We start from the raw sequence: 24,953 nt of genomic DNA on the forward strand, positions 1-24,953 counted from the left end.
ATGTCCAGATTTGGTCTGTTTTTCATAAAATTGTGTTTTTCTAGCAAATTGCTGTTAAATCAAACCATTTCGCTGTATGAGACAGAAAGTGTGTTGTGCTGCTGTGGGAGCGAATATGTATGTATATATATAATTTAAAACTAGCGGTTCCTTTTGTTTCTGTGTGAGAGTGAAAGTGTGCGTATGTGTATCTGTAATTTAAACTAGCTGTTCTGTTCGTCTGTGAGATAACGTGTGTGTGTGTTTTGCTACATGAGTGAGAAGGTGTGTGTGTTGCTGACTCAAACCTCTCAATTGTACAAATTTTCGCAGAATGTTCAGATTTGGTCTGTTTTTCATAAAATTGTGTTTTTCTATCAAATTGCTGTTAAATCAAACCATTTCTTACTAGCTTTAGATGGCCCTATATCTTTCATTACGGCCATCAGTAAAGCGGGTCGCTTTTAGTAATATAATTTGTCTATTGTAATTATTTGCTTTTTGACAGATTGCCGATATTGCAAACCATCAAAGAGATCAATCTGATTTGCCGTTTGACCTGACACCGTGCCCTTGTTTTCACCTTGAAAGCCGTGATGGACGTGTTTTGTCGGCAGGCACTGTATGTGTGGTTTGCTGGGCTGGTTTGTATATTACAGCATGTGAAGCAAGTGAGTGATGAGGAAAGACAGGCAGCACCACCACCGCGGAGCCATCTCTTCCTCACTATGATTTTTTTAAATAGTGAGGAAGAGGTGGCGCTGCGGTAGCGTTGTCGCCTCCCAGTAAGACGCTGTTCGGTTCGATTCTTAGCTAGAGCGTCTTCTGCGTGGAGACATGCGTGAATGGGCGTGCCTTCGTTGAAGGTTGTGTGTTAGGCCTGGCAAGTCGGTTCGTAAAAAATCAACTGCCAATCATTAGCAGATCGGAGTTCCGCTATGGACCCTAACGAAAAGGGTAATGCGGAATGCCGATCAAAAGAGCAGTTTGGCGGGAGGCTGCATCTTCAGTCAACATGCACTGAGGTCTCGTGGCGTTCTCCGTTATTGTGAAAAGACTTAGTATTGTAAAGCAATTTAATATGTTTAGCTGAAGTTGTGTTAAAGCAGAAACGTTTTTTATTTTTAGTATGCATAATTGAGGAGGATCTGAGGTATGTTTTGTGTATGATTTCTTGACATACTATGAATTTTACTTGTCATAAAAACATATTTCGACGTTTTCTGTTACATCAACCAAGAGGAAAAGTGTGCCGCTGTCGGATCGGATGTACGAGTAGGAGTTGTAGTCCAAAATATAAACCCGTTCAGTCTTATGTCTGTGGGTTTACAGCTCTCCTAATGACCAGGAACCGAAGCTTCAAGCCATCTCGTAAAGATCCAAACTAATCTTTTTAAGGCGCGCTATTGCAGTAATCCATTTGTGAAGTCGTTAGTCTGAACATGCATAATATGAGTGCGTCTTTGATTGTAACCGCTCAATACTATCTTTAACCTAAGTTTTTACATTATTTTACCTTACTTGCTTTTATGCCTTTGTAGTCAACACTTCCTTTCTTCGTAATATTTCCTGCCGTGGTCAGCCAGTAACTGTTACTTATGCTTTTTCTTTAAAATTTGTATCTGTTTTTCTGTCGATGGAGTATAAAAAACGAATTAAAAAAGCCATCTTTTAAAAATTTCTTTGGAAATCTTCTGTTGTGACCAGTGATAAAAGTGAGCATGAATATGCAAGAACAAAGTTCCTGTTTGTCATTTACAACAGAAAGAGAGTTCCTTTGCTTTTTCTCGTGGTATTTGATACAAGAAGTGTAACTAGCAGGGTTCTGCAGGGCTTTATCTGGTCCCCATGCTATTCACGATATATTCAGAAGTGAAGTAGACCAAGGAAATGGGCATTAAGTTTGTTGATGACCGCAAACTGTGTACTGTTGTCAATTCTGTTTAAAAATGGTTGTGATTTGCAGCTGGATTTATTTATGTAAGGTCTGATGAAGTGGCTGCCTGCAATGAAAGAGTTAACCTTCTTCTTTCTTCATTGTTATTAACGTTTTTATGCTTTTTAAATATCACTTTGTTGGATTTATTGAAAGACTGCATTCACCATGAAGGTCGAAATCTTTTTATGCAGTAAGTCAAATGTACTCAGAACGTACTCAGAACTGATTAAAATAAACAAAACACTTTAAGACTATATCAAATGAAATAACAAAGGGTGGGAAAAAATAGAGAAAGCTTTAAAAAGATGTTCAGATGAGGTGCAAAACTGCAAAAATCAGAGGTTGAAATTAAAAAAGACTGTCTGAATATGTGACTGTGACACCTGTGCAGTAATCAAGGAGCCTCAATCCTCTCCACTAGCACCAGTGAGGGGCATACACATTGGGAAGGATGACAAGTACATACACACAGCAACGTACAATTTCCCTTAAGAGCACACAGATCACAGTCAGTCTGGGGCTGGTTTCTCCTTTTCTCTCCAGATCTCCAATAAGACTCCCACTGGCACAGCTATAGCGTCTAGGTCCCAGCCAAGTAGTGAAGCCAAAACCTCCAGTACCCACTCTGTCCAAACAGTGATTCGTGTCCCTGCCCAAGTTGCTGACACACACACACTTTGATTTAAGTGATATACAAACACACAAACACTCCTGGGGAAGGCTGGCACAGATTTTCCAGCTATGCCCCTTTCTGCCCAGGCTATAAGGTAGTAATCCACTGCCACCAACTACTCATCAGCTACTAATAAGGCCCTTCACAAACCGTGACAATTTCACTGTGTAATATTACTGTTATCCAAATAGTAAGTGTGGCCCAGGGCTAAAGCGTTGGAGTGGCTTGGACAGTATCACCGAATATCTGCAATGTAATCTAAGATCTTAAATTACCTTTACACAAAACAGCCACAGTTGAAAGATTTAAAAATATTTAATAATAAAAACACAAGACAAATCTTATTACTTCAACACAATGACATTACAGAGTTCAGAAATCACAGGAAAATGCTTTAAAATAATACTGTAGAATAGTCCGCCACAAATATAGAAAACGGCTAGACTAATCTGGCTATTTCTATCTATCTCTAAGAGAATCACTGTTCTAAATGTTTTACTTACAGAGCAAAGGCAGAGTGCTGCTGAGTTGATGTGTTCAGGTTCAGACAAAATCTAAAATCCTCCATTCTCTCTCTCTGAGAAAGTCTTAACTCATTCACTCCAATGGAGCACAAGTTTGCAGTGTAACTTCCAATGGACATAGCCTAAGCCTTTTGACAGAATCAAATTATGTCCTCACATTTCAAACAAATATTCATATCTCGGGAACCACAGGAGTTATGAAAGAAGTATAAATTGCAATTTTTTCAGCACAAACTGATTTTATAGCGGGTAGTATTCTTTAGGTTCTAGGGCGGCCACAGTGGTGCAGCAGTTAGCATTGCTGCCTCACAGCAAGAGGTTTTCTGGTTCGATGCTGGGGTGGCTTCTGTGTGGAGTCTGCATGTCCTCCCTGTGGTTGCATGGGCTTCCTCTGGGTGCTCCGGTTTTCCTCCCACATCCCAAAGACATGCTGTAGGTGGATGGGACACTCTAAATTGACCCTAGGCATGAGTGGCTGTGTGTGTGCCTTCTGTGGAAGGTTGGGCGCCAGGCTGGCAACTCAACACCGTAAAAATCCGCTGCAAATCATGAGCGGACAGGTGATCTGCTGTGGCAACCCCTAACTGGGAAGAGCCAGAAGAAGAAGTATTCTTTAGGTTCTAAGTCTTAAATCACATTTTATAAGTCATAGTAAATATAGTAACTATTACATTTGTAATATTTTGTAAACAACTTAAAATATATAAGCGACCACTCAAGTTACACACATACTGTCAGCAGCATTTTCTTCATCTAGCAGAAAGCTTTTCTATGAGGCTAAGGAAATCTGTCTGTTACTTGGTTGTTGAGATATTTAGAAAAATGTGAAAATTATATCTATATAAATTAATATCATAAACAACAGGTAATATCTATTTACCTGCACTAGACATAGTTCAAATATTAATGCAGTTCAGTTTGCCATTGTGTACGCTTTAAGGTGAAGTAATTTAAAATCTTATATGTAGCATGGTTTTGGAATTATTGATGCAAATATGAACAAACAATATTTAACGCCTAGAGATGTCAGTAGGAGTTAACTGCAGATGCATCTGAGGCATCACTCAGATGTTATGAGTTAAATTTATAACACAGTACTGCCGAGTCATTTCACATTACATCATTCTTGACACTTTTCTGGTTCCCAGACTAACAGAAACTCGGAATTTACAATTCTTAGTAAGCTGCACATGGCCAGGAAGCCACAGCAATAAAAGACATTATACATGTAAAACCTTAGTAATTATCTTTTAAATCAAGACAATAGAAATACTTTCCTATCACAGACATCCTGTCTACGAGCTTGAGATCAGTCATACAATGCTTGACTTATCAGCTTTCTTCCAGCAGAGTGCGCTGTGGTTACAGTTTTGAAGTTCAGTACAACATATAGTTTAATCATAACATATAGTTCTCTTTACATTTGTAAACAAGCCTGTGGATTACATTAATATTTACAATGACATAGAATTATTTACAAAATTCTATCTAGCTAGGCTGGCAGCCTTCACAGTGACTACTCAAGAAGAGATGGTTCAAAAATAATAGAATTAATGGACAGAGTATGTAGGGAAAGCCTGTGATTTTTCTGCTGTACCTGCAAAGCTGGAAGGAACAGACTGTATTCATTTTATGAAAGCACAAATAAGCAAATTGACTGGTATTCAGCAGCAGGAGTTGTTAATTGAAAGCTTACATTGTCTGCATGCTCCAAACCTGGTCATGAGAATGCATACTGGACCTTTAATAGTAAATGTGCAATCCAACCAGCAGAAGTCATTGATTCTGACAAAAGTGTGGCAGAATGACAAAGCACTAAAAGTGGAGTGCAGTGGAGTCTTTGTAGAAAATTATTTCACATGGTACACCAGACAGAAGATGAGTAAATTTATTCTACTTATCAGAGCATGTTGAGAAGCAAGTGAGAGATTCAAGCTGCTGTACCCAGCTATTTTCAGAATATTCTTTCTTGAAGGGAAAAAAATCATTTTTTGATGCAGAGCATGCTAAAGAGGATATACAAAAGTTTGTCCAAAAAAAAGTGCGTTATGAAACAGAAGGAAATTCTGCTTCTTGTTCTTCTGGTAATAAAAATCACAGAGAGACTGTGCCAGTGAAACGTTTGGCAATGTTTCAACAGAAAATTCTTGAGAGACAAAATAAGCACAAGAGTTGACTAAAACAACTGGTATTACATTGGAAATGAAGCAGATACTGGATTTGGGAGATGGAGATCAGCAGGAATAAAACTAGCAACTCAGAAATTGACAAATAAATGTGGTATTACAAAGCATTAATTTTATTTGTGAAACATGACAAAACTAGAAAACCTGGAAATATTGGACTTTTTGACTTTGATAAACTTGTGGGGGACTCTAAAGCATGTGCCATACTTCATGCTATTAATGTCTGGAAGGAGGTGGAAGAGGTAGGAAAGACAACTGTAAGTAAAACAAAATTTTGTTCTTAACAGTAGTAGTGTTATAATGTTTGATACATTCTGCATGCTATAAACTAAAGTTTTCTCAATTATTTTTGAGTGTAATTGGAATCCTAAAGTAAATAGGTGCCCCAGTTTTTGTTTTCCTTCTTTCTTTCTCCTTGCTCACTTTTAAGAAAGGTTGGTACTGCAGTGTAAAAAAAGAAGAAAAGTCTGGTCAAGAGAGCAGGATACAAGAAAAATTGTTATGCTTTTTTCACTCTTGCATTGGGAATGAAGGCTTGGTCTAGTAACAAGTCTTAGGAGAAAGCAAATAAATAAAATAACATTGTCTAACAAACAAGTGCTTGTAGGAACAACTGGCTGTTTGGTTCTCTCATGTCTCTATGTACACAATCTGATAAAGATCAGTAAAAACAGAATACTTCTTTCTAGGATATAATGCTTTCTAAAAGCATTCAAGTCTTTTCCCAATTTGGGAAACTAATACAGATAAGACAAAACCAAGCAGCACTTATTAGATGCACAGACTGTACCATGTTTCTTAGCATGCATAACATTATTTTAGGTTAACCCAAGGGTAAAACTTTAATATTTAAAGATGTACATAATTGTGTGTGTTAGTATTAAGGTAATGGGTTTTAAGGGTGTGCTCAGAATGTATTTACATTTTTTGAGGGCTTTCAATAAAACAAAAAGTTTTGCAAGATGTGACATAGGTGCAAATGGTTATGGCAAGAAACAACTGCATAAAAGATCACCCTGCCAAACATTAGTGTAAGCGTGTAACACAAAACCTGGAACTAGGCACTTAAAAAAAAGCTGTTACACATAAACGATGGGAATATTAACTTTTTAGCACAATACTTTATTATCTTTAAATATAAATGGGTTTACAGATATGTACAAAAAAGAAAGAATTGTGAACTATATTAAAATACAGAGTGCAAATAGCTATGCTACAGGAGACACATTTGGAAAGAAATGAACATGTGAATTTGATAAAGAAGGGTTTTCAGGACAGTTATTCGGTGGAATACCTGGGACAGAGATAAAGAGGTGGACTTATATTAATTACAAGAGAGCTCCAATAGTGATAGAAGATGGGAAAAAAAAGATAATAATGGTAGATTTGTAGTACTAAGGGGCTACAGACAGGGAGGAGGATTACACTGGCAGGTATTTATAGTCCACCTAAAACTCCTATAATGGAGCTTAAGAAAATTCTGGGACAAATACTCATCTTTCAGCAGGGAATATTACTTAGTGGGGAATGGAATTTGATTTGCAGTAGTGGGAGGCCCAGAATGGAAAATATAACAAAGGAGGGTAGATTTTTGAAGACACATCAAAATATTTGGCATGGAAGATGTGAATTCAGTAGTAGGAGTTTTGAGTGAATTTACATTTTATTCCCCAATATACAAAAACTGGTCTAGACTAGACATATCATATATTTCATAGGAACATGTAAATCTAATCAAAAGTTTTGATATGCATCTAATAAGTATTTATGATCATGCTCCAATAATAACTAAAATAAAAATACAGGGTGTGAAGATTGAGGGAAGATTGGCGAAGGCTGCCAGCCTAGTCAAATATAATTTGATATATGTCTGGCATTTATAAATATAAATGTAAAATACAGCCTTGTTTCTTAAATGAAAGAAAACACTGTAAAATGTGAACTTCAAGATTGTAGCAACATTCCCATCTGCTGTAAGGAAAACTAAGCTAAGCATTTCATATGTTCTTTTAAAGTTATAATTATGTCTTGTATACTCTTTTGATCTAAATAGTGGTGCCGAAGAGGCTAACTGAACACATTCTTTCTATTGTCTTAACTTAAGGAATAATTACTAGAGTGTACCTGTGAAATGTCTTTTATTGTTGTAGTTTCCTGAGCAGGTGTTAGATTGTTAAATAATGTAGCCTTTTGACCTGAGAACTCCAGACTAAGTGTCAAAATGATGTAATATGTTTACTGGGAAAACTTAAGTGTCAAAATAATGTAATCTGGGAGGGCCCAGCAGAAATGTGTTAGTGATTTTAAAAACTATTGTTGAGAGAGAAATTGTAAGCATTTGATCTTAATATCCAACCTTCAGCACTGCCTTATGCTCTCTTTATGTAAGTAGTATCTTAGAAGTATGTTTTCTTGTAGTAATAGTTAGGAACTTATAAGAAAGTTAGACAAGTGTTTTTCTGTTATATCAGAACTTTCCTACTGTATTGTTTTAAGTTTCTGTGTGATCTCTGAACTCTTAGATATCACTCTTGCGTAGTAGTATTATTGTCTTGTGTTTTTAATTATTTATTATTAAATATTTTAAAACCTTTTACCTGTGGCTGGTTTGTGTAGAGATATGTAAGCTCTAAAGTACATTGCATATTTATAGAGTTTATTGTACAAGGCCACTCTAATAAGCCTTAGACTGATTAGTCACATTACCAATTGGATAATAATATTGCACAGTAATAATTGGACACCCTTTTAAGAGCCTTTAGGTAGCTGATAAGTATTAGCTGGTGGTAGCAGAAATTACTACCGTATAGTCTGGGTAAAGGGCACAGCTGGAGAATCTGTGTCAGCCTTTCCCAGGAGTGTATGTGAAGTTGTATAAATACTTATCTCAAAGTGTGTGCGGTGTGTCAGCTACCTGGGCAGGGACATGAAGCAGTGGTGGGACAGAGAGGGTACTGGAGGTTAGCTTGCCAGCTAGGCTGAGATCTGGACCCTATAGCTGTGCCAGTGGGGAGTCTTATTCGGGACCTGGGGAGCAAGGGAGCAACCAGCCCCAGACTGTGATCTCTGTGTGCACTTAAGGGAAATTGTACTTTACTGTGTGTATTTGTTATCCTTTCCTCTTATATGAGACGCCCACCCTCGTGTTAGTGTTGAGGATTGAGGCCCCTTAAATGCTGGGCCAGGGCACGGCCGTCACACAGGGCAATAAAATAAAATTGAGACACTGGTGCTTTCCCACCTATCTGCTGAAAAGAGAGGAATTTAAGGAATGAGTAGTGAAAAATTATTCAGGAGTATTAGAAAAAATAGAAATTACTTTTGAAAATATGGCTAGTATAGAGCAGCATGTGTGCTGTATCTTTAAGAAGCATTTCCAAGTTTGGCATGTGCATATAAATAACAAGCACGTGCAGGCAGCAGTGCCATTTTGAGAGAACAGCCAGAATGTGAACATGTATGAGTGTGCTAGTCAATCTGTTTATAAGTTTAAGTTACTAAGCTTCAATCATGTTGTGTTTGTATATAATAAAGCTGCTTGAACAGAACCCACAACTATTCGTCTGTTTTATCCTGACCAGATGAGCGACATGGTGTCAGAACCGGGATTCAGGAGACTGCTTCTTCAAGCCACAAGGTGCAGAGTTAACGGTGAAGGCATGTTAAACAGACTGGGTATGAAAAGGACCAGAACAGATCTACAGGTAATCAAAACTCACACAAATGGTGTATTTTATAAGGGAAACAAGATGGAGCATTTGAAGGGCACAAAATGCATTATTAATTAAACGAATAGCACAAAAACATATTATTATTCAAAGGAAAGGCACAAAATGCATTATTGATTAGACGAGATGTTCGGAATTATGATATTTGATAAAATTATCAGAAAAGTTTATAAGGTATTCAGAGTTGCAAAATGAGCATGTTTAAAGTAAAATGAGCATGTTTAATGTAAAACGAGCATAAGAAAAGTATAGTGAGTATAAAAAGAGGTTAAATGGGCATAATGGAAATAATAAACTGGCAAATTAAGTATAAGAAAGCAAGGCAACTGCATTTTTTTGGCAAATTACTGTATTTGGGCATGAGCTACTATTTCACATTGACAGAAGCTGTTCTAAGTATAACTGAAGTTGTTCAAAGTATCTCAGAGTGTGTAAAGTGCTTACAGTGTGTGCTGTATTACTGCACATTTATTTAGAAGAGTTTACGGTGTACAAAGTCTAACTATTTCGTAAAGTACAGTCAGAATACACCCATTTCGAAAATTTTGTTGGCATCTGTACATTTATTCACAGAGTGCTGCCATTTCAAAGTGTTTCTTACACTGTGCAGAGTTATTTAGCAAAGTGCAGCCATTTTGGAAGAATTTCAGTGTGCTGTATACAGTTTATTCACAAAGTGCAATTATTTTGAAATGTTTCTTGGACTGATAAGAGGTGGTTTCGCAGAGTACAGTGATTTCAAAAGTGTTCTTGTGCCACGGAGACTTATTTCGCAAAGTTCAGTTGTTTAGAGGCTTCTTGTGCTGTTGGGCATAATTACAAGTTCGGGCATGAATTTCTGGCATATGTATATGTGTGTATGTACTTGCATAATTGCAAAAGCCTTCACTAGTGTGTGTGTGTTAATGTGGCAGAGGCATTTTGCAGACCAAGTCCACTTGTATTTGATCATAATACTGCAGAGAATTGGAGGGTATTTGAGTAGGAATATGATATTTTCATACAAGCACCTTGTTTGGACAATGATACATGTTACCAGGGCATTAATTTTGCTTAACCTAGCAGGGTCAGAGGCCATTGAAAGGGAGCGTTCATTTGTGTGTGCACCAGCAGTATATGCAGGAGAGGGGGAAACTGTCTTATTGTTGTACCATCTGAATCATGGGAGGACCCTGAGTGCTTTAAATGTAAATTTAGAGAAATGTACAGCCCCCAGACAAATGTTACATTAGAGAGGCACTTATTTTATACAAGAGACCAAAAGCCAGGAGAAACTTTTGCAGCTTACACTACTGACTTGAGGAATAAAGCTAAAACATGCAGGTTTGGTGATTTGAAAGACAAGTTGATAAAGGACAGGCTTGTCTGTGGTGTTAATAATGCTGCAGTGAGGAAGATTTTGCTTTGTGACAGTGATTTAACATTGAGCAAAGCTGTTGAGATTTGTCAAATCCATGAGCTCACAGAAAAGCACACAAGTATGCTTGCAAGTGATAAAAGCATGGTTTCAACAGGCTCCAGAGCAAACATAGACAGCATGTAGCACGTGGCTAGCAGAAACAGGCCTAAGCACATAGCAGCTGCAGCCCCTGCAGGTTCCCCTGGGAGGGCTTGTAGCTTTCCAGCAAGTTCTAAGACTAGTTCAGTAAAACAGATATGTTCAGTGCAGTTTACATTTGAGTCAGCAAAGCCAGAGTCAAATTTTTTTGTTAACGGTTGCAGTTTTGGTGCCAATCATGGGTTTAAAAGGTAAAAGTGCTTAGTGTGTGGTCAGCAATGCCACAAGTGTAAAAAATGGAATCATTATCAAAAGTTTTGCAAATCAAACCTCATTCAGTTACAAAGAAGGGTCAATTAAAAAAGCAAGTTGATCATGTAGAAAGCTATAACTCTACTTTCTATGTAGCTGGTGTTTCAGTGGTTGGTGAAAAGATTAATGCAGTAGATATGTTGACAAAGAATGACATGTTTTGTACTGTCCTTATCAGTGGTAAACCCATGGAGCTCAGTGTAATGTTATGTCAACAGAAACATTTGCTAAGGTGAGAGCTGGTGAGCAACTTAATTTGGCTAATTGTGTGAAACTTGTGTATGTAGGTGAAGAAATTCAAACCGAAGGCTCAGTAGTGCTGTCATGTTATTCGGCTGGTAACAGTTACAGCTTACAAGTCTATGTAGTCCGAACACCTTTGCAGTCATTGTTGGGTCTCAGAGATAGTTTGAGAATGAAACTGCTTTCTTTTACCAAAGAAGTACATCATGTTAGCACATGTCTTTGTTCCAGTTTCACCAATGGTATTTTCTGAGAGTATCCTGATGTTTTCGATGACAAGTTAGACAAACTTCCAGTTGTGTATTCCATGAAAATAGACCCAGAGCTCAGTCCAGTGGTCAGATCAGCAAGGAGAGTTCTGATAGCTATGCAGAACAAAGTCAAGGCCCAGTTGGATAAAATGGTGCAGGAAGGTGTAATTTGTCCAGCTACAGAAACAACTGAATGGGGATCTTCCATGGTAGCTGCTCATAAAAAGAGTTTAGATTAAATCAGAATATGAATTGACCCAAGAGACTTGAACAAAGCATTAAAGAGACCTCACCATCCTATGCGTACAGTTGAGGAAGTTGCAACCCTGATGCCAAATGCCACAGTTTTTTCTGTCCTGGATGCAAAGAGTTCATTTTGGCAAGTGATGGTTGATCACAAATCTTCACTACTGGTTACATTCAGTACTCCATTTGGTAGATATAGATTTCTCAGGATGCCTTTTGGAATAAATTCTGCAAGTGAAGTCTTTCAGCGTGCAATGGAGAAAATTTTTTCGGGCTATCCATGTGCCATAATAGTAGATGATTTATTTATTGGTTGGAGGCAGTGGTGAAGCAGAGCATGACAGAAACCTCAAGAAATTTCTAGACAGAGCATGTGAAGTGAACTTGAAGCACAGTCCTCTGAAATGTAAATTCAGTCTACCAGAAGTACATATGTAGGTAATTTATTCACTAATACTGGCTTAAGACCTGATCCATCCAAGCAAGCAGCCATTCTTGAGATGCCAGCACCAGACAATGTCCAAGTCCTACATTTCCTTAGTATGGTTAACTATTTGGGCAAGTTTATACCTGACTTTAGTGAGTTGACAGCACCTTTAAGAGAGCTAACTCGTAAAAATGTTGCATGGTCATAGTTGGAACAGCACCAGAGAGCATTTGATGACCTCAAAGAGAAAATTGCCACTTCACCTACATTAAGATACTATGATGTCAATAAACCAGTAATTTTTTTTTTTGTGATGCTTCAAAGTTTGGTCTTGGTGCAGTTATTCTTCAAGAAGGCAGGCCAGTAGCATATGCATCTAGAACTCTTACCCAAACCGAAATGCAGTATTCTCAAATTGAGAAAGAACTTTTCGCAATTGTGTTTGCATGTTCAAATTTCCGCAATTGTGTTCGCATGTTCAAATTTCCATGATTATATTTATAGTCAAGCTATTCACGAGACTAATCATCAATCTCTAGTTACTATTTTAAAAAAGCCTATGCGTACAGCCCCAGCAAGATTACAAAGAATGATGCTGAGATTGCAAATGTACAACTTCAAAATGGTCTACACAAAAGGCAAACTTCTTTATCTGGATGATACCTTGTCCAGATCGCCCAGAAATACAGCAGAAGAGTGTGATGCAGAGAATTTTGACTTCGATGTCATGGAAGTGCTTAATTTTTTTCTACCACGAGACTTGATGAGCTGAGAGATCATACAAAGCCTAATCCAGTATTGCAAAAGCTCAACCACTTCATTAATGTTAGATGGCCATCAAAGCAGTCTTGTGTACCGCCTGAAGTGCAGCCTTATTTTCCTTACAGAGATGAGATGATGGAAGATGGTATCACTTTCAAAGGTCCTATAGTTGTCATTCCTACTTCCTTACAACTTGAGTATATCCAGATTTTACACCGTGTCCATCCATGTTTTGATTCTACCAAAATAAGGGTGAGAGGACTAGTATTTTGGCCTTCTCTATCAAAATACATTGATAAAGTGCTTTCTATTTGTTCAGTATGCAGTAGTACTCAACCGCATTTGCAAAATGAGCCACTTCAACTAAGCCAGATTCCTGAACTACCTTGGTCAACAGTAGCCACTGACCTATTCGAGTGGAACAATCAGCATTACTTAGTGTTGGTAGACTCTTATTCGAAGTGGTTTGAGATCGATTTGCTACCTAACCTAATGTCCACTACTGTTATTACTAAGTTAAAATGTCCATGGTAGTCCATATAAACTTATCTCTGACAACATTACCCAGTTTACTAATCAATTGTTTCAAAAATTTGCAAAAGAGTGGGACTTTGTTCATATTACTAGTAGTCCAGAATACCCACAGTCAAATTGCCTGGCTGAGCGTGCAGTACAGAATGCAAAACAATTGCTAGAGAGGTCAAAGCATGACAATATCAATGTCTTTTTAAATTTACTCAGTCTCAGAAATATACCCTGTGATAACATCCTTGGTTCACCTGTTCAGAGGCTTCTGTCTAGGCAAACCAGAACAACCTTGCCTATCAGTTCCAGCTTGTAGGTGCCCAAAGCTAAAAACAACAGAGCTATCAAAGCCCAACTATCAGAAAGCATTATTTTCAGAAGTCCAGCTATGAAAGAAATGAGCAGATCTCTTTGTCTGTTGAAAAAAGGAAAGACAGTGAGGATACAAATGGTTAAAGGCTTCAACTGGATTGGTGAAGTGACAGGTATATGTGCTGAGCCAAGATCCTGCTTCATAGAATCAGGAGGTATAGACTACAGGAGGAACCACAGACATCTCCTTCGTGCTGCAGAACTGATATCGCAGCATCATTCTTTGATACAGACTGGATCTGAGAGCAATTCAGACATTGTTCCTATCGAAGAACGTGTCTCAACACCTAGTTCTCTTCCTGATGATGTCCCAGATGTCCCCAAAGTTGAACATTCAGTAAAGACTGTCCCCGTTGCTAGACCTAGTTCTAATTTTTATGTCACACAATTTGGTAATATTTTCAGACCCAGTGTGAAATACACAGCAACCTGGATGTGATTGTTTATGTGTATATAGTTTTGTATAATTGCATGTCAAAGGATTATTTCTGTACAATTACATGTCAGTCAATGTCATTAATACATGAGCTATTTCTCAAAGGGGGAGGACATAGAACAGTGTGTGTGCTGTATCTTTAAGAAGCATTTCCAAGTGTGGCACATGCATATAAATACCGAGCATGTGCCTGCAGCAGTGTCATTTTGAGAGAGCAGCCAGAGTGTGAATATGTATTAGTGTGGTGGTCAATCTGTTTATAAGTTTATTTAAGTTTAAGTTACTAAGCTTCAGTCCTGATGTGTTTGTGTATAATAAAGCTGCTTAAACAGAACCCACAGCTGTTCATCTGTTTTATCCTAACCAGATAAGCGACAGCTAGGGAGTGGGATAAAATTAAAGTGGAGTTTAAAAATAGGATATTAAGGAAAGAAAGAAAGTTATAGTTAAAATACAAAAAATGGATGGTAAAGCAATGAACCCAAAGGAAACCAGTTTATTTAGCGCTTTTGTTCACTCAATACACAGGATTTTTTCAGAATAAAATACCACATTCCTCTACAAACTTATATACATACAAAGTAGCCTTAATAAATGCCCAGTTAAAACACATCGTTGATCATTAAAGCAGCAGTCCATTTCCCTACTCAAATATATACACACGTATACAATTATAATATAAAAGATTTACTTATACTAATGCATTTTATAAAATATGATTAATAAAAATAAGTTCAAATATACATAGCAGTCTTAAATTTTAATACACTACAAATGTAAATATATTCATTTATTCCTGGAAAGGAGTTGGCTCTAGTTTTTAATTGCCATTTACTTTCCAAAAATTCTAGGAAGTCCTCCACCGGACCTCCTCTCTGGCCCAAGTCTGTCCTATCAATAACACAAAATCTGAACCTATGTCCAGCATGCTGTGCCAGATGTTTATATGAAGCATTTCTTTCATCTTTCTTTGTAATATCATAGTTGTGTTGGTAAACTCTTTTCCGCAAACATAACTCAGTTTTACCTATATAGAATGTAGGGCAACATAAACACTGGTGTAAATATACCACCATTCTGCTCCCACAATAAGACCTACAATGATGTTTAATTGTCCCATATCCTTCCACTATCACTTCTTGACATTCAAGGATATAGGGACACGAAGGAATGGCCACACTTCACCATTTTACCAGGCCATTCCACTCTCAGAGGCCTCTCAAGTAGTGTCTTAAAATACACATCCTTCTTATAAACCAACAATGTTTTTTCACCCACATATTCCGGATCCATCCCAAACATTTTCCAATTAGATTAAACTATTGCCCTAAGCTCATAAAAATTAGCATTAAATGTAGTAACCATAAACCTGTTAAATATCGTGTATTGATCTTGTATATTGCTTAAGGCTGCTGGAGTACTGCAACTTGTACCTAAAAGAGGGACAAAATGTCTTACTTCTCTATTCACCCTCACCTCATTAAAGATCTTTAATAAAAAATTCTCATGATATCCCCTCACTTTAGACATATTAAACAATTTATCATACTCTTTATTAAGTTCCTCTTCCCCTGTAATTATCTTAGCCAACTTCACACATTGTCCTTTCACTAAGGCTTTCTTCTGGTGGCTGGGATGCATGGTATGAAAGTGGAGAAAAGTATTTGAATAGGTCGGTTTACAATAAATTGTAGATTTGAAACAATTCTTTGACCTGTTAATCCGAATAGTAAGGTCTAGGAAATTAACCAAATTGTACAGCCATAGCAAACTTAAGAAAATCTGTAGTGGAATGTAAATCGTCATAAAATTAATTTAACCTCTGCTCACTGCCCTTCCAAAAGAATATCATGTTGTGAAGGAGTCTTCCATACAGTACCCAGGAATCTTTAAACATGGAATTAACTATGTAGTTTAGTTCCCAAAATGAAAGTACTGCATTTGCAAACATGGGGGCACAAACTGCCCCCACAGCTACCCCTTTCTTTTGTCTGAACAATTGGTTTTGAAATGCTAAAATGTTATTCTGTAATACCATTGCCATAAAATTTCTCATTATGTCAGCTTTATTCTTGTCAACACCTGCATGAAAGACTAAATAGTCATTAAACCAATCCATCTCTATATAGTTAAGAAGTAATAATTATTTAGAGGGACTGACAAAGGTTAAAGTATTGCAGAATAGGGGGAATCTTACAGAGCAAAAAGAGGAGAAATTGCATAATGTTAAACAGAAAATAAGTGATTAGCTTGATAATATGCATGAATTTAGAAAGATTGCTGTTAAGCAACTGTTTTTTGATATTAACTTCAGAGTACAAAAGCTTCTAGCACACTGACTTAGGCAACAGAAAGTAGCAATAGTTGTTGCCAAGGTTAGGGAGCCTTTAACTAGGAAGATAAGAGATCCTGTAGAGGTACTGAAAATTTTATGAAAGTTTATATGAAGCAGATAAGTATGGAAATCAAGAAAAGGTACAAATGAAAATGTTTATAAAATAATTAATTATGCCAAGCTTAGAGGTAGATGCGGCTCAATTGCTAACAGCACAGGAGGAGATGAGATAAAAATGGTGATGTATAACCAAACCACAGGAAAGTCCCCAAAAATATATGGTATTTCTGTGGAGGTTTGGAAGCAAGGAGAGAAAAAAATGATAAAGATCTGGCAGGTTTTGTTTAAAAGTATTTTAACAATAGGAGAAGCACCAACATCCTGTAAGAAAGTGGTGGTGGCTGTAATACCTAAAGAGGTAAAGACTTATCAGATTCAGCTTCATACAGGTCCATTTCAATTCTAAACCATGATTTTAACGTGTTTGTGTCTCTAATGGCTAAAAGAATGGCAAAGATGATGCCAAAATTGATAGATATGGATCAGTGTGGTTTTGTGGAGGGGAAGCAAGCATTTGACAACATTAACAGAACATTGATGATCCAGAGGGAAGTATAATGTAAGAAAATACCACTGTTTTCAGTAGGTCTTGATGCAGAGAAAGCTGGGAGTTTATGACCAAGACAATGGAAGCAGTTGCATACCCTGATACAATTATAAGGTTGATTAGGAGGATATATGAGGGATTGGAGGCAAAAATAAAGTGGGTGGTCTCCTCTCTGATCGTTTCTGTTTGAACAGAGGAACCAGGCAGGGGTGTCCTCTTTCTCCTTTGTTATTTCTATTATAGTTAGAACCACTGGCAAAGAAAATAAGGGACTCAGAGATTCAGTGATATAATTGGTATAGCAGTTAAAAGTTGGCTGTATTTGCAGATGATATTATTTTCTGCCTGATAAAACCATAAAAGGACATGTCAGTGTTGTGGAGCATTTTGAGTCAATTTCTTTTCTTTTTGGGATGCAAAAATAATGAACCTAAAACAAAGGCAATAGCTGTTAATTATGTACCCACACATAATTTAGTTTAGCAATATCCATATTTATAGAGACAGGATAAAATTAAGTACTTAGGAGTATGGATTAAAAAAAAAAGTTTCTGGTGTGGCACCTAAGGATATGTGGGAAGAGACTAAACAAAAAATAATACAAACACTGAGAAATTGGAAGATCTGTTTTATGGATATGGATAGCAAGATACAAGCAGTTAAAATGTTTAGTTGTATACACAGTTTGGGCATATTTTTATCAACCAGAGGAGAAGTTGTGGATAGCAACTAATAAAGAGTTGAAGGATTTTATCTGGGAGGAGAATACATCAAGAATCAAGTGGATAAACTGATTCTTCCAATAGTACAAGGCAGTCTCGGATTACCTGATTTTAAGGGATACTTCAGAGCTACACAGTTAAGGTTCCTATACCTAGCATAAGCAGAAACCTATAATTCAAAGTGGAAAGGGATGATGACAAAACAGAGAGGAAGCTCGAGAACAAGGAGAAACTGGGATCTTGGATGCAGATCCTTAAGGGGAATAACAGTAACTATACAGAATATAATATTCATAAAGCAGCAGAAAGTGTTCTAAGAATTAAGCCAACACAGGAATGGAGAAAGGAAATTCTGCCAATAGGGATGACTGCAGTTAGGGATACAGATAATTTGCAAGAAGGAGCTGGAATTTATTGGAGAAAACTGGCCAAAAGAACCAAGGTATCGGGAGCAAATGATTAGAGAGAGAAAGGGAATAGAATGGGAAGAGGCAAAGGATTTATTTGGATGGCAGGCTAGAGATTGCCTTTTCTATCAGTGATTGATATCAGAGTATAGACAAAGATAAAGCAAAAGACCAGCATTGGCAGATTTTAGTAGAATCTAGAACACAAGCTACTGTTAAAAAAGGAATAATTAGTAGAGCATATAAAATGTTGCATAATTATAGGGATCAGTCAGAGGAAGTTAAAAAGGATTGGGAGGAGAGACTGGATAAGCAATTCACAAAGAAACAATGGGGATATATGTATGTCTCCCAAATATGCAACAAAGTCTGGAAGATTTAGGATCTTTGCTTGGAAGTGTTTACATAGGTATTTTTATACCCCAAATAGACTCCAAAGAATTTTTCCTCTCTGGAGGTGTGATGGGGTAGAAAGAGGTAATTGGGAAATATTTTCTGGGAATGTAATGAGTTGGCAGACTTTAAAAATTCCCTGCAGACTAGTCTATCAAAAATACTGGGTGAGCAAATTGGTAGGACTAAGGAAATTATTTTTTGAGCTATGATACAGAATCATAATTGCCTAGACATAGTAAGGCCTTACTGAGTCTAATTATGGTGGATGCCAAAAATTCAAATACTAGGAAATGGAAATCAAAGTCTAAATCAACTGCACTAGAAGTAGTGAATATAGTAACAGAGATAAAACAACTGGAAATGGGATCTTTAGAAAAGGGTATTAGTTCTGCAGATGAGGAATGAAGTTTAAAAGAAGTCAGGATTTGAATGAGATATTTAATGCTTGACTGCCTATGAATGGGTAGATTATAAGTGATGTATAATGCTTGCAACTAAAATTATGTCGATATGGTTTTCATTTTATAAATGTATCATTACTTATTTCATAAGTGATAATTTAATAAAGATGTTTCTTGTTTAATAAACATTTTGTTGACAGCCTTTCCTTCTTTTGATTAGGATGTCTCAGATGTGTGGATAGGAAGTTTTTCTGCCCTGCTTATCTAACTGGTACTGGTAATGTCCTCTAGGTCTCATGCAGTCTTGGTCCTTCTCAACGCTTTTCTTAATAGGCCTGTCCTTAAATACAGTTCCTGTTTTTGAATGTACCTCACAAAGCACGTTGATCGACTTGAAAGACCCAAAGAGTTTTGTCTAAGAGGATTCTGGACTACTTCATAAGATTAAAAGCCCTATCCTTCTGCTCTATATCATATAGTATCTCAAAGTATGATCTCTGGTTTAGCCTTTTGATCACTGTAAATCCTTATATAGTTGACCTTCTTCACCGTTGCAAAACCCAGTCTGTCTAGTACTTATGCCAGTGATCTCTTCCTCCACCACAAGATCAATAACTCATGCTGACATGACAGATTCATAATCCAGCACAGTCCTTACCTTTAGTATAAACTTCCTTTACATGTGAAATAAGGAAACATCCTATATGCCTTAAAATCTAGACTTGATAATTGAATGGGAGTCTGTAAATTCATGCCTTGGATACATACAAATAATTTTCCTAGCAGGGGATAAATAATATACCAAGTGGTGCCTCAATAAAGTTTTTTGATGGCCCCTCATATAAGCTTTGTATGAACTTGTGAGCCTATGAACTTGCTAAATCCATAACTTAATGACCATTTTAAAGCTGTTTCCATAAATTGCATGCTCACATCACAAAATATATCTTGCATTTATAAAATTGTCTAAATAATGTAGTATTTTAACTAAGCGGTATATCTTTAATTCACAAATTCTTCAGATGGAGAATTTCCTTAACACATTTTTCATACTTTCCCTTGTTAGAGTTGCATTATGCTTTTACCGCTAATTTCAGCATTTAATGTGAAATATGTACATCTTTAACCAAAAAAGCAAACTGGAAGGTGAAGAACACAACAAGGAACCCGCCATAGAGATTCACAAATTTACTGGTAACTTTCATTTAGTGCTTTCATCCTTAAACTAGAACTTCAGAACTAAAGTCACCTTTATATAAAAAACACATGAGCTGCAACCAGTAGAAACCATCCATTAATAAACTCTAACACCAATCAGAAAATAGAAATCATGAGTAATTAAGGGATGAAAAATTCCAGTAAAAGTATTAAAAACAAGGACCATCTAGGGCATGAAACATGATCATTACAAGGCACTGGTAACCCCTCCTCTCCAAAAAAAAAAAAAAAATAATGATCACACAAAAAATTGACCATACAAATATAAGACACAAATAATGTATTAAGATAACTTATTAAAGTTTTGCTAACCACATTTTTAGGACACTTTGAATGGAAATATGGTCATTCAGTCCAGATGGGACAATGGCATTCAGTCTCAATTGCTAAATAAGTTTTTTGAATTTAGTGAGGTTATTTTTGTGTGATCAATTTTGGGGGGGGGGGTTAATAATGCCTTGCCATTTAATTGTCTCATTCTTGACTGTTAACAGGCTAGATTGCAGGTACTTAGAGCTGTGAGTCACAAAGAAAACTAAATGTGATAATATCTTTTCAGTTCAAAAAGAAGTGCAGTGTTTTGCATTTCCTCTTTAGTTGTAGTCATTTTCTTACATTTCATGTGTTTAATCATGGCATTGAATTCCACACATTCAGTACTGGGATTCATTTCAGCAAAATAAAAGTGCTTGTTTGGTATGCCTTCCAAGCATTATCTTCTTGAATCATACAAGGCAGCCCACATATATTGCAGTACAGGAGTGATTAACGCCAACAATGCAATCAGTTCTATTGGCATTAATGAGGGTGAAAATCAGTAGGAAGAGCCTGCCATATGGTGTTTTGCAACACCTGAAAACCTGTTTTTTTCCCAGAAATGTTTAAGGAATGACTCTCGTGGAGAAGAGGAGTTATGATAGCTTTCTGTATTAAGCTCTTCCTTACTGGTTTCATATTTATTATTTATTTATTTATTTATTTACATTTGTTGACCGGGAATGTCCGACTGGACGCAGGTCCATTTCCAGCAGAGGCCTGGGGAGAAAAGCTCCACAAATTAAAATATTTTAGACATAGTTACAGATGAAGAATCCTAGCAATTAAAATATTACAAACATAGTTACAGATGAAGAACATAGTACATTCAGTAGATAACTAGTATCTGTTCTATCCACGAAGTCATAGCAGATATTAACAATTGTTACAATAAGAAGTTACTGCCATATAATAAGTAGATAGGCATGGAAGTATCAGAGCTTGCTATAATCAAAGGTAGTTTGTGGGGTGGAAGAGAGGTAGAGGGTAGATGGAGTGGGAGAAGTTAGAGGGGAGAGTTACAAGGGCATAGCCAGCATGTTTTTAGGTGCGCTTTAAGTAAAGCTTTGAAGTGGGTGCATGTGTATATGATGTGTGTGTGTTTGTGTGTGGGGGGGCTTATACACACACCCTTGTTTGATTTTTGCTATTCTGTTTCTCTTGTGCACAGCTGTGACTGCTGCCTGGAGCACAAGCATGTAAACCTGAGCTTAGCCACTGGCTTTGTCCCCGCGTATGATGCAATGCACAGCAGTTGTGATGCCACTTAAGAAGGACAGTCCCACCACGTGCCCAGGAAAGTACAGATGTATTTACTTGACAAGTCTCATCTGCAAAGCCATGGAATGGGTCATAACTGACTTGATAAACTATGATATTAAAACTCTTACAAGATGTGATCCCCAACAACTGTGCTTTAAGGGTTGATCTATTTAATGAAGCTGGTAAACATCTTTGAAGGAGTAACAAAGGCCATGCATAGCGGTCATGCTATCCATGCAACATATCGTCACCTCGTCAAAGCATTTGATACCAAGTAAAATGCTAACATAATTAACAAACTAAATGTGCTCCAAACTGAGCCCTGTGTAGTTAAGTGAATAGCAGATTGGATGAGGGATAGATCTCACACAACAAAGGCAGCAGGTACATCCTCAGATAGCATGAGAGTAACCAGTGGAGTATTTCAGAGATCTGTACTGGGTCATCTACTATTGAGCATACACTTCTCTGATGTTCAAATGAAAAAAAAAAGCAGAATCTCTGGTTAACCAAGTTTGTGGATAATTATAAGCTGGGTGTCCTCCTCAAATCCCTTTTCGGGATACAGAAACTACAGCTAAAACTTACACATGTTCATAACTGGTGCACAGAAAATCGGCTAAAACTAAATGCTAAAAGTGCAATATTGTTGCATTTGTTAAGCAATCCCTCAATCCAGTTTATAGTATAGACAGTATCCCACTCATAAATGAAGATATTGTGAGAGACTTTGGAACATGCATAGATAAGTCCCTCTGCTTTGTTCATTGTGTTACAATAGTGGTTAGGAAATCCTGTCTGGTGCAGCTGATTGCAAAGGGTATCACCTCTAGATCCAAATAAGTCCTTACTCCTTTATATTCTGCCCTTATAAGGCCCATCATAGAATACAGTGTCTCTTTGAGATGTATCTTACTAACATACTAGGCTGAGACCCCAGATGTTCTTAACAAAAAAAGATGACTGGCCTAAAAGATCTTAGTTACCAGGAGAAGATGAAGGCTTTGAAAAACAAAAAGGAAATTTAGAGAGCGAATTAAAGAACATTTATTAGATATACAGCATCATAAAAATAGTAATGCTCTAGCAAGACATATTATAGAATATAATGATCACAAATTTAAATTTATGGTTGTTAGTCAAATTAAACAGGACCCACAAGGTAGGATAACTATGTATCATTTAGATATGGAAGAATTAAAATGGCAAATTCAACTTAATTCATGTATACCCCCGGGTATAAATATATGACCATCATGCCATTATTGAAACTGAATAGAATATACAATAAATGATACATGGTATCAATTATAACATTACAAATACATGTACAATTATATTTGTTAATGTACATGTATAATATGTATTTAAACAAACAAATACCTTTTGTATATTTCATTTTCAATATTATATTTATTTATTTTTGTTTTAATATTTTTTACACACACATATAATTATCAATTGAACACATTATATCAATTTATAAGTAAAATATATTCGAATAGTTGATTCAACAAAAATTGGATTGCATACTATATGTACATAAACAATATATATATTAATTGCATATATATAGATAAGAATTTTACATCATTTATTTCATTATGACATAGTTGTTTATACTGGCTGTATTCATGTATACTATTTATACATCTTCATTTTATATACATCAAATTATATATAATACATTTATAAGGAATATTTAACAATATATATGTTCTAGTTGAGTGTATTTACATTTTAAACAGGTATACATTATTAATACAAATCAAATAAATTATACATCAATAAGGGTTTAATACATGTATTTATAAAAGCAAGTATTTTTTTAAATTAACAAATTGATTATTTGGATATTCAATTAGTAGTTTTTAAGTGTATAAATGCATACAATTCCTTTGGAATATATGTATATGAGTTAGCAATGTATAATGTTTTGTGCTTAAACATAGTGATTTTTAACAATGCCATTTCCTTTTTAAGAATTTTTGGTGGGAAATTAGGCTATTAATTGAGTAATTATTCAATAATTGACAATGTATAAAATGGGTGAGTTGCAATGATAGTATGTATTCTGAAGAAGTTCGGAAGGACGAAACCTAGGTCAATAAAGTAGCGTTGTTGCAGAGTTCGTGTTGTGGCTTTTTGGAGTTGGTTGGTACTTTACAGTATTATATTTGAGCCTGTTTTCATCTCCTCATTGGCATCGGCCTCACCTTGCTTCTTTACATGAAGATGAAGGCTTTATATCTGTATTCAGTGCCCTACAGACTCCATAAGGCAAGTGTTTGCTTTCTTTTTCAGGCCATTGGGAATCTAGCAGTCCAAGACTTCTTATATATCCACAAATGAATTAGTCCAGTGAGCACTAGGATCAGAGATCTGAACCTACTTCAGCAAACAAATCACGGTGGAGAGATACATTTGTCTGCAACATCTACTGCTTCTCTTGAACCAACTTCCACTCTAGATCAAGCAGTGTGATGCACTATCTTCCTTTTAAAAAAGAGTTAGAAGATTGGATGGGTATTCACAAATTCACCACAGATATGACTGGCCTATCTCTCCTAGAAAAAGAGAGGTAAGGCTTGAGGGTGGGGACTGGCAAGGAGTAAATGGCCACCTGACACAGTTGCCTTGTATGTTCTGTGAAGAGTACTGTACCAGACAAAATACTGCAGACTGATAAACTGCCTCTCATTTGGGAACTCCTAAAAATCACATCTCATCAGCAAATGCAAGTGCATGTTATAACAAAAACTAGGGTAGTTAGACAGAATTGGTGACAAGTCCATTCTATTACAAACACACTAAATTTACCAAATCCATTCTATTAAAAATTTACTGCATTTAGCAATGTCTAGCCATGATTATGCATAGCAAATACTATGCAAATCTTTGTAACTGCATAAAATTAATAGATGCCATGGCACTTGTAAATAAATTATTTACATTTTCTAGTTAACAGGTATGTTACAGTCTCAATTTATATGAAAACTAGTATTTAGAATTACATTTACAGACTTTTAAGTTCCTAAAGCAGTCAGGTTGCCTGCTGGTTTAACAGATAGTTACATACTCAGCCAAGAAAAAGGTGATCAGTTACAACAAACCCATTGTTATAAAATTATAATCTCACCTAGGATTAAACTAGTTGATATTATCTAAACTTATGTTCAAACGTTTTA

General features: G+C 36.4%; 1 protein-coding gene across 1 annotated transcript in view; it reads left to right on the top strand.

The window, feature by feature from the left end:
* Positions 1-1,025: 1,025 nt before the first annotated feature.
* LOC122812197 (volume-regulated anion channel subunit LRRC8D-like) overlaps positions 1,026-24,953 on the top strand; it is a 336,914-nt gene continuing 312,986 nt past the window's right edge. The window contains exon 1 of the mRNA XM_044084530.1: positions 1,026-1,132. The gene's annotated coding sequence lies outside the window, so the exon portion shown is untranslated. The remainder of the gene's footprint in view (positions 1,133-24,953) is intronic.

The sequence above is a fragment of the Protopterus annectens genome, chromosome 9.part0, assembly GCF_019279795.1.
Source record: "Protopterus annectens isolate FY-2018-M chromosome 9.part0, PAN1.0, whole genome shotgun sequence".
Classification (NCBI taxonomy): Eukaryota; Metazoa; Chordata; order Ceratodontiformes; family Protopteridae; genus Protopterus; species Protopterus annectens.